Below are 9,752 nucleotides of genomic sequence, written 5' to 3'. Positions count from 1 at the left end.
AACAACAGAAAATTCAAAAATTTAACATAAGCTAGAGATGATAAGACATGCTGCATGTAAAGAACATTTAGACTTGTTTCCTTTAACTTTCATCATAGCCCAGCATACCGTACTGTACACTGTTATAGGCCTAGTGCACCTGTGTAATGTGTATCGCCTGTTGCCCGGTACCCTATCTAACGTTTTGACTTCTGTTGCAAACCAAATTAAATGAATAATCTGACATAACTTACGGTACCGATAATGAGGTTCTTGCAAACAGTTCCCAAAACAAATTAAACTACGGTAGGCTTGCCTGGTACGGTACTCAGTTCTGTGATATTTAGGCTAGTACTGCAGCCAGTGCAGAGTGGTACTGGTAGATCAAGAATCTTTGCTGTCCCAAACCTACTCAGTACTGCCTAGTCACTTACAAACCTCATGGCTATTTTTTTTTCTTTTTGCGCAACGCTCAGAGTTCAAGATGGATACCACTACATGGCTAATAAGCTGGTCAGTGGTCACCGGAGCAACTTCGACTGCCAGAATTTTACACGGCTTGCTGTTTCTGCTGAAAACATAGCTAGATTAGCTGCGCCACTAGCGGCGCAAGGTGTTGCTTAAAAAACGGCCACAACTTTTTTTGCCAAGGGTCCCTGGTTGGAGGAGAGTGATAATCCTAAACTAGAGGAATTAAGCTTTCCAACGATACCAAATTTGTTAAGGTCGCAATTTATTCCAGGCGGCCCTATATTTTCGCATTTTACGCTCAGACTAATTAGCCTACTGGCCTACTGTTGCTTAGCCTACTGTTGTATTTCTACAAAGAAATATAAATTGAATATACAGTATTAATAAGATTGCTAGACAGGGCCGGATTTAGCTTAAGTGCTGCCCTAGGCAGATGAGAAAAGTGCCGCCCCCCCAAAAAAAATTTTCGATGGTGATTTTCGATTTTTCGATACAACACAGGCACTTGTTCTCATCCTCAATGCCGCCATTTTTATAAAAACTTCATGAAACTAAAGTTCTTTCGTATACTAGTCTTACTTTTTGGCTTGTTTACATACTTTAAGCATCAAGGCAAGTAGCCTACACAAAATAGCCTGCAACTTTTCCATCAACCTAACATTGACTAAAAACATTTTTTTCTAGGCTCCTTCAAATTTACTAACAGTGAAACAAACCGAACAAAGATTAATAAAAATTGCACAGACAAAGCCTAGTCCTCCATACTAAGCTAGTCCTTCCATGTCACCAACGGAGTAAGGCATGGAGGGGTTTTAAGTCCTTACCTGTTTTCTTTGTATATAGATGACTTATCGACTGAATTGAATTCCCTAGATGTCGGATGTAATACTGGTTCATCTCACTTGAATCACCTAATGTTTGCAGATGACTTGTGTGTATTTAGTCCAAGTGCTAAAGGTACCCAAAAACTCATTGATGTGTGTGAATCCTATGCTTCTAGACGGTAGCCACTTTAACAAGTCGAAATTCTGCCACTGAAATTGATTAGAATGAAACCGCCAACCAATCACAAGCTACGGTTTAAGTGACGTAAAAAATGGCGAAAAGAAGATGATAGAAAGCAAATTAAGTGATGGATTTTTTGTCAACTGGTTGGCTTAGGGGTTAGGGTTAGGGCTAGACAGTAGTCATTTCATTGACGCGGGTTCGATTCCCACTACTGCTATTGCTCTTTTTCTTCTGTATTTACCAAATAAAGTTTAAAACAAGCATTAACTCTCTGGATGAGTGCGAGAAGGATCACAATTGGACGGTAGCCTCTTATAACATGTTCTGATTGGTTGGCGGTTGCATTCTAATCAATTTCAGTGGCAGAATTTCGACTTGTTAAAGTGGCTACCCTTCTAGACATGACATTATTTTCAACTGTAACAAAACTGTTGGATTGGTCCATCAATGTCGCAAATTTAAAGTTTTGACTTCTCCATGCATGCGGCTGTACAATACACAAATTAAATTTGTTGGACAAGTGAAATATTTAGGTATACTGATTGATGATACCATCAGTGATGACGCAGATATTAAAAGGCAAGTGCGATCTCTTTATGTCGCTGCCAATCAGCTTAGGTCCAAGTTTGGAAATTGCTCTACCGAAGTTAAAAATGTAATGTACCATGGCCACCTCCAGGTGGCCATGAATGTACCAATCATATTGTATGCCAATGTATGGTTCGCAACTATGGTGTAATTATAAAACTTCTACTTTAAATCGCACACGAGTTGCTTACAACGACTCGTACAGAATTATCCACAATTTGTCGAGATGCGACAGTGCTAGAGTGTATCAGGTACAGAACGACGTGTTAACATTTGATGCTCTATTAAGAAAAAATTGCTATGCATTTGTAGAACGTTGCAAAAGATCAATTAATCCACTTTTGCGCAATGTTATGTCTTCTGATTACTACTTTAATTCGACATTTTATATTCACTACAACAGTATTTTGTACGTTGTTTGATGTAGCCTGCTTGATGTTGTGTTAGTCTGATATTTTGTGTGATGACTGTTAAAAATTTGAATTCTATGGACTTTGAGTCTGATTGCAAATAAGTAATAATAATAAGCGAGACAGATAGCTAAAAGAAGCGCTAAGCAGCACATATTGTTGAAAACCAATCAAGCTTGAAGTACTCTAGGAGCGATGACATGCCATACGTAACTTGCCGCACTGTTTATGAATGTGTGTGATGTGATGGGTCTGCTACTATTAGGTGAGTCCGATTCGGTGAGTCCGATTTGGTGAGTACGATTCGGTGAGTTCCTAACCTCTAACCCCTAACCCTAACCCCTAACCCTAAAACGACAATGATAATTAGGCTACGGTACCCGATAATTAAAAAAAAAATTGAAAAAATCCCCCGTTAAGGGATCGGACTCACCGAATCGGACTCACCGAAACGGCCATTCCGTGATGTGATAACATATTTATTAATTGCTATATATCTGAATATATCTGTTGTGAATTATTATATTCACGTACAGTATTATCAATGTAATATATTCCATAATATTCGTATATTTTGCCGCCTTCAATAATTTGCAGCCCTTGGCAACTGCCTACTCTGCCTACTGGTAAATCCGGCCCTGTTGGTAGAAAAGAACTGTTATAAGAAAGTGAAGTTCTGCGTTCTTTTTTTAAATATCACCTTGAAATTGGCAAAAAACACACAAAAACGATTTGCGACAAAAACTTCTGGTGATATAAACTCGCGATTTGTATACTTTCAAAGCTGGTCTGGGGAAGTTGATTTGGAAATTTGGCGGCATCTGGCAACACTGATTCATATTCGTAATATGAAATGATGATGTGTAACATTGTGATTGCAAGCTGGGAAACTTCTAGCCCAGAGTTACCGTACTTAACTAACCTTAACAAAGGTCCAGTATAACAAGTTGAATATTTGGAGCTGGTATACAAGCCCCCCCCTTGGTAACTCATGACAAAGAGGAATTGACCAAAACATGTGGATTGAAGTGTGTGAACAGTAAAGCAAAGGTAAAAGTAGTTTCACCCTATATGTTTGGTCGAGTCCTGTCTTTGTCATGAGTTACCAAAGGGGGGACTTGTATACCAGCTCCCAAAATTGAAATAAAATATAAAATGTATTACAGTGTTGGTAGGCTACAGCTTTATTGACAGTCTAGGTAGTGTATAGTCCTGATTATTAGTACTGGTACTCTATGATTACAGACCTAAATTTTTAGGCTATTGTAGGTTACTTTATTTTTTCTTGTGTAAAAGCTTCATGCAAAATGTTTATAAAATACCTCCAATAACATTTTTCTGTGTTTGACACTGACTTTTATATATTATATATACTGTACTTGTAACCTACATGCAAGTGTTAGTAGGTAGTATGCTAGAAACTGACCTTATCAATAGTGTAGTCCTCTTTCCACAACCAGCAAGTGCTCAACAGTCTAAACATACTTATTGCTTAACCATTCTCTCAAGTATTAAGTCGATATTCTTATGAACATCATATAGCAGAGGTGACAAACCTGCGGCCCGACAAAGAATTTTGTGCGGCCCGCAAAACAATTTGACAATCTCGAATGGTGATCTGTTTTCGGCAGCACGTACCTATGTGAACAGTTCTTTTCTAAAGTGCACTTTACGAAAAGTTGTTACAGGTCGAGGCTGACAGATGAAAATCTTAGTATGCAGTTGAAAGTTGCCACATCGTCTGTTCGACCTAAGATTGAACGCTTAGTCAAGCAAAAAACTTTCCAAAAATCCCGCTAAGCAAAAAATTCAATGCTTTAATGTTATTTTTTAATGTTTTATGCTTCAATGCTGTATTAGATAGCTTCAGCTGTATGATTCGCATGGGCTTTTATTTGTTGTTTGAAAAAGACATTTCATTAACTGATTTGTGATTTCGAAGCATAACGGTCGAAACATTTTGTCAACTTGAGCAAAAAGGATAGAGTCAAAAAAAGAAGAAATCATACTCATATGAAAGCAAACGCTTCGAAAATTAAACTGTTTTCATTATCAGTGCAAATACTGTTGCTCTATCCTTTTTGCTCAAGTTGATTTGTTTTTATTTTTTACTGTTGTATGTCTCGATTTTGCGTAAGATAATTTCAACTGTGTGGGTTTTATTACTTTCATCTGCTGTTTGTTACTTTTCATGAATAATATCTTGAGTTGCTTCTAAAAGATTCCATAGTAGGTTACGATTAAAAAGTTGTGTGGCCCGGTAACTCATGTGTAATTGACAAAGTGGCTCGCGAGTGCAAAAAGGTTTGTCACCCCTGTCATATAGGGATTTTCACAAATTGGCTATTTGACTGGTCAGTCAAATTTTTTGCCTCAACTTAACGATTGTCAAACATTGTTAACATTGTCAACAATGCTATACAATAATAAAAAAATAATAATAGTGTTACAAGCACAGTAGTGCTATTTTACTTTATATGATAAATTACACAAATCAACTATATCGAATCTATAATTCTATTTGAATAAAAACTTCTAAATTCTGATAATCCTCCTTTTAGGGTGAAATGGGCTGTCAAGGGTTTAGAACTTTAGAGACTATAGAGAGTAATTACTATATAGTCAAGTGGGGTAATTACCGGACATTTGGTAAAAACGTTATAATATTTTGTACAAGGACTGAAGCTATTTACTGTATATGTAAAGTGTCTTGATTGCAAGGGTTGTCCTTCATCTTTATTTATTTTTGCTTGGCATTGAGCACTTTTGTATTTATTGTTTGATAAATTACACAATTAATGTTTTAATCATGTTTTAGATATTAGGCTATTGCTATTTCATTCTATATTAAAAATGTCTTGTTTTTGTGTTATTATTGCGTATGAACTGTTAAACAATTTTATTAGCAGAAATAAAGAAATTAATAGTATTGTTACTTCATGGTAGTTAATTCAGTTTGTATGATTGAGACACAATGAAAGTTACATGTTTGATATTTTTACTTGGTTTTCTTCATTTTGCATGTGGAATATACTTCCACATTGGAGAAAAAGAGAAGAAATGTTTCATTGAAGAGCTCCCAGAAAGCACCATGCTGACTGCGAGTTACAAGGCAGAACTGTGGGATAAGAAAACCCAACAATACCTAAAGTCATCCCCAGGAATGGGAATGCATGTTGAAGTAAAAGACCCCAACAATAAGGTGAAACTTTCGAAAACCTATGGAGCTGAAGGGAACTTTTACTTTACAACAAATGAGCCCGGAGAGCATCAGATTTGCATTCATTCAAACTCAACAAAGTGGTCTCTTTTTGCTGGTGGAAAAATTCGTGTTTATCTCGACATCCAGATTGGAGAGCACACAAATGACTATTCCAAAATTGCGGAAAAAGATAAGATGACAGAGTTGCAACTACGCGTACGTCAATTGATTGATCAAGTAACACAAATTCAAAATGAGCAAAACTATCAAAGAGTGCGTGAGGCCAAATTTAGAAAAACAAGCGAAGTGACAAATGCTAGAGTTTTGTGGTGGTCACTTGCACAGACTTGTGTGCTTATTCTTGCTGGCATTTGGCAAATGCGACATTTGAAAGGTTTCTTTGAAGCGAAGAAACTGGTTTAGATGCTTGAGTTTAGTAATTGAAAGCAACTATAAAAGTTTAAACATCGGGAAATTACTTTTGTTAGAGATTGAATTGTATGGTAGAGGCAACTAGGTGATCTGCAGGTTTACTTGTGATAAAGCATAAACATAATTATTGTGATTCTGCATTTATTTAAAACTTCAATTGGTTTTCAATTGATCTATACAGTTATACACAAGTTTTGATTATGACTTAGAATTTTGAAATTTAGGCCACACCAAATCATTTGACTAGCTCGGTGTCATAGATTTCTATCACAGTCATAGGCTATGTTTAATATATATAATACTGTTTTTTTAAGTCATCTTTTACTGCTTTGTACTTTTGCAGTTGTGGATGTTTAACTCAGAAAAATAAGCAAGAAAATGTTTTAAATGTTGTACTTTTGGATTGAAAGCAATCATGTACTATTGTACTAGTACTGTTAAGTTATAACTTCAGTTGTCCAATGGCTTTCATCTCAGTGTGGGTATTTAATGCAAATTTCCATTACCTTCCATCTTTTTGCCATTTATCTTCCTCTCAATAATTTCAGATATCCTGTCTGTTGGGCTTTTATGAAAATTGTATTTAGAGCTGTTTCATTTATCTTTTTAGTCATCTATAGTCTCATGAAACTATCACATCTGTAGTGCACTGCCCTTCTTAGAACGTTGCATCCAAAACATTAATTTTTGATTAGTAATTTGTTATTTGATTATATTTACTAGTTCCAAAAGTGGTCATACTTTGTAACAATCTTTGGAAAGCGGTTTAAAAATGATCCTTGCAGCTTTGTTTCGTAATATCTAAATTTTATACATTGTCATTTATACCAGCCGGTGACATTTGAGTGAATAACTACATGACAAGGCTAGCGGAGAGTAGATGGTCTGTAATTTTATCCACCTAAACAGACCTTTTCCATTTGGTGAACGGAGAACATTGATATGGTCTGCAATCAGTAATACAAGCTCACACTTGCAATAGATTGGCAATAATATGGCGAAGTGCCGATGTATATATATAATTCTGTCCTTTTATTTAGCTTAGTTTGAACTGTTCTATGCATCACATTTTGATAAAACAGTTTTTTGCAATTGCTCACATGATATTTCTAGGTATGCACATTATTACAATATTATTACTGTTTGTCCCCTACACACAATTCGTCACACCTTACTGAATCCTGACACATGAGCAAGAAAGAATTTTAACAGTAAACACAGCATACCTACACAATATCCATTTTAATCAGTGATGAGGCATTTTTTATTTGTACATACCACTTTGTCATCTATTTTCGACTTGTAGGGAGCCAAACAAACTTTGGCACTGACATGGCGCTGAGCGATTTAGACGCTATTTGGGATACAATGTATTTTACTGAGTATAAATTTAAATAAAAAGTAAAACGACTTTAAAAAAGTTAACGATGCCAAGTTACTGTACCACCTTGCTCAATGGAGCAATTCACCAAAGCTACTTCAAAAGTTTCGTTGACGGCGTGCTGGTTTTTTTTTTTCGCTGAGACTTTTCGGTCATTTGTCCGAAATGACTTGAAAAAATTCGGTCATTTTTTATTTATTTCGGTCATTTTTTCTGATGAAAATATTTCCTTTGAAGTAGCTGATACAAACGAAAATTTGCACTTCCTGACTAGCTACAACATTAAGTTTCGCTGAGAAACGTTGTCGTGTTTTATCTGAGAAAAGTGAGAACAGACAAACGTTACTTCCAGTCTTCGAAATTAACATATTTTTATTTTTGCAAAAACATTGTCAAGGCCAAACGGCAAAAGTTGAAATTGCCTCGGCAATTGCATGTGAACGTATATTACGAAAAAATTGTACCAAAACATGTAAAGCGAAAAGCAAAATATATACTAGAGTACGGTAGTCTATCACGACCGCACTGTTTGATTTGTTGTGATGTAATAATACCAAAAACTAGCGATAAAGCGAGCAACGCGATACGCACGCTGTTAAGTAATAAACGTTATACTGTATAACTGACGAGAGAGAAAGTAAGTTAATTTTGGGTTGTTTCAATGTTCGAGGCAACACAAATCGATTTAATTTTCCCGGCGGGTTATATTGCGTAACAACAGCACCCAATAAGAAATGTACGTTTGTTTTACATTAATTCGACATCTAGTGGCGTTAAATTATCATAAAATAACGTTAATTGCTCAACCAGGTACCAGTAACAAATTAATAGCTCCCTGCGAAAAGATTGCCTCGATTTACGTTTACACTAACAAAATTTCGGCACAATTGAGACACTGCGAGCAACACAAAGTCGCGAGGCGCGATAAGGAGTAGATGCTTAGACTAATTTGACGTCTACCATCGTTGAATCAATGCAAATAGGATGATATTTTTATGAAAGATTCAATTCTCTTAGCTGGGCACGTGTCTAAGTGCCGGCGAAGTAGGAAGTAACCCAAATAAAACATCCAGCAATAGTAAGAGTCTGGTGTAGTCCAAGAAAATTACTTTTTTTTTGTAATCTTTTGGTCCTTACAAGCGCTCCTGTGGCCTCAGCATTTTCATTGCCAACGCTAATGCGCCATTCACGCATCTGCGTCGGCAATCACCTCGGCAAGTGCCGATTGCCCACGCTAATTTCGAAGACTGACTTCTGTATTTGCGTTATCACATATAATAAGACATTGGATCAACGTTTAAACACTAAGTCCACGTCTTGTATTTCCGATTGACAAGAAATCGTACAGTGGCGCAAGAAGCTTCTTTGCAATCACTGAAATCGATTTGAGCGCGTACGTATTTTTTCGGACATTTTGACCGAGTTGACAATATTTTTTCGGACATTTTGCTAAAAAATCGGTCAATGACCGATAAATGACCGAAAAAAAAAACCCACCGGCGTGTATCCAGCTGTAGTTTGTTCGCAGTCTATTTGGTCCAGAGGCATATGCATAAATTTGTCAATTACGATATGCCCCGCTATTGCAACCACCAATCACCCAGTTAAATACACGTTACTCTGATCACTGATCAGCGCCACAGTGGGTGCCTATGTGTCTGCGCCTACAAGTCGTAGACCCTTATTTTACCTAGAATTAACATTATGGCTAATACGTTTTATAGAATTTTGCATGATGATATTGATTTGCTTCATACCCAGGGCTGTGGAATCGGGCGAAAAGTATACGATTCCGACTCCTTGAATTTGTAACTGTAATTGGCCGCTTCAGAGTTGCCAGATTTTGTTTAAACTTTGTGATTATAAAAAAAAATCAGAAATCATTAGTTTCATGAAATAAAGTTTAAAATTCAAACCATGTCTAATTAAGCAGATTAGCATTTGTTTTTTATTGGTATGGAGGGGAAGACTTCGTTCTCGACAGACAGGCCACACCCTCGACAAGAGGATTAATTCATGGCCTGTATAATTAAAATTGGTTGATGATGATGATGATTGTTTATCGTTTTGTATAAAATAGGAGTTGGCTCTTTTTAACGACTTCGAACACATCAAAATCACTCTGGTCATACTACCTTTTTTGATGTAGGCATTTCGGTGGAAGATGTTGTAGCTGTTGTTTGTTGCTATTGGTGTGTTATATATACTGCTGAAAAATGCATCACCGTGAATTAGTTTGCGCTAAAAAGTTGTTTCTGCGGTTTTAAGTGTATGTTGCAAA

The 9,752-nt window shown here is 36.4% G+C and overlaps 1 pseudogene; it reads left to right on the top strand.

Moving 5' to 3' along the window:
* Positions 1-5,379: 5,379 nt before the first annotated feature.
* On the top strand, positions 5,380-7,530 carry LOC145767016 (transmembrane emp24 domain-containing protein 4 pseudogene; annotated as a pseudogene).
* Positions 7,531-9,752: the final 2,222 nt, after the last annotated feature.

This window comes from Aplidium turbinatum, chromosome 3 (assembly GCF_918807975.1).
Source record: "Aplidium turbinatum chromosome 3, kaAplTurb1.1, whole genome shotgun sequence".
NCBI classification, from domain to species: Eukaryota; Metazoa; Chordata; class Ascidiacea; order Aplousobranchia; family Polyclinidae; genus Aplidium; species Aplidium turbinatum.
Note: the sequence above shows the minus strand (reverse complement) of the source record. Positions and strands in the feature narration are given on the sequence as shown.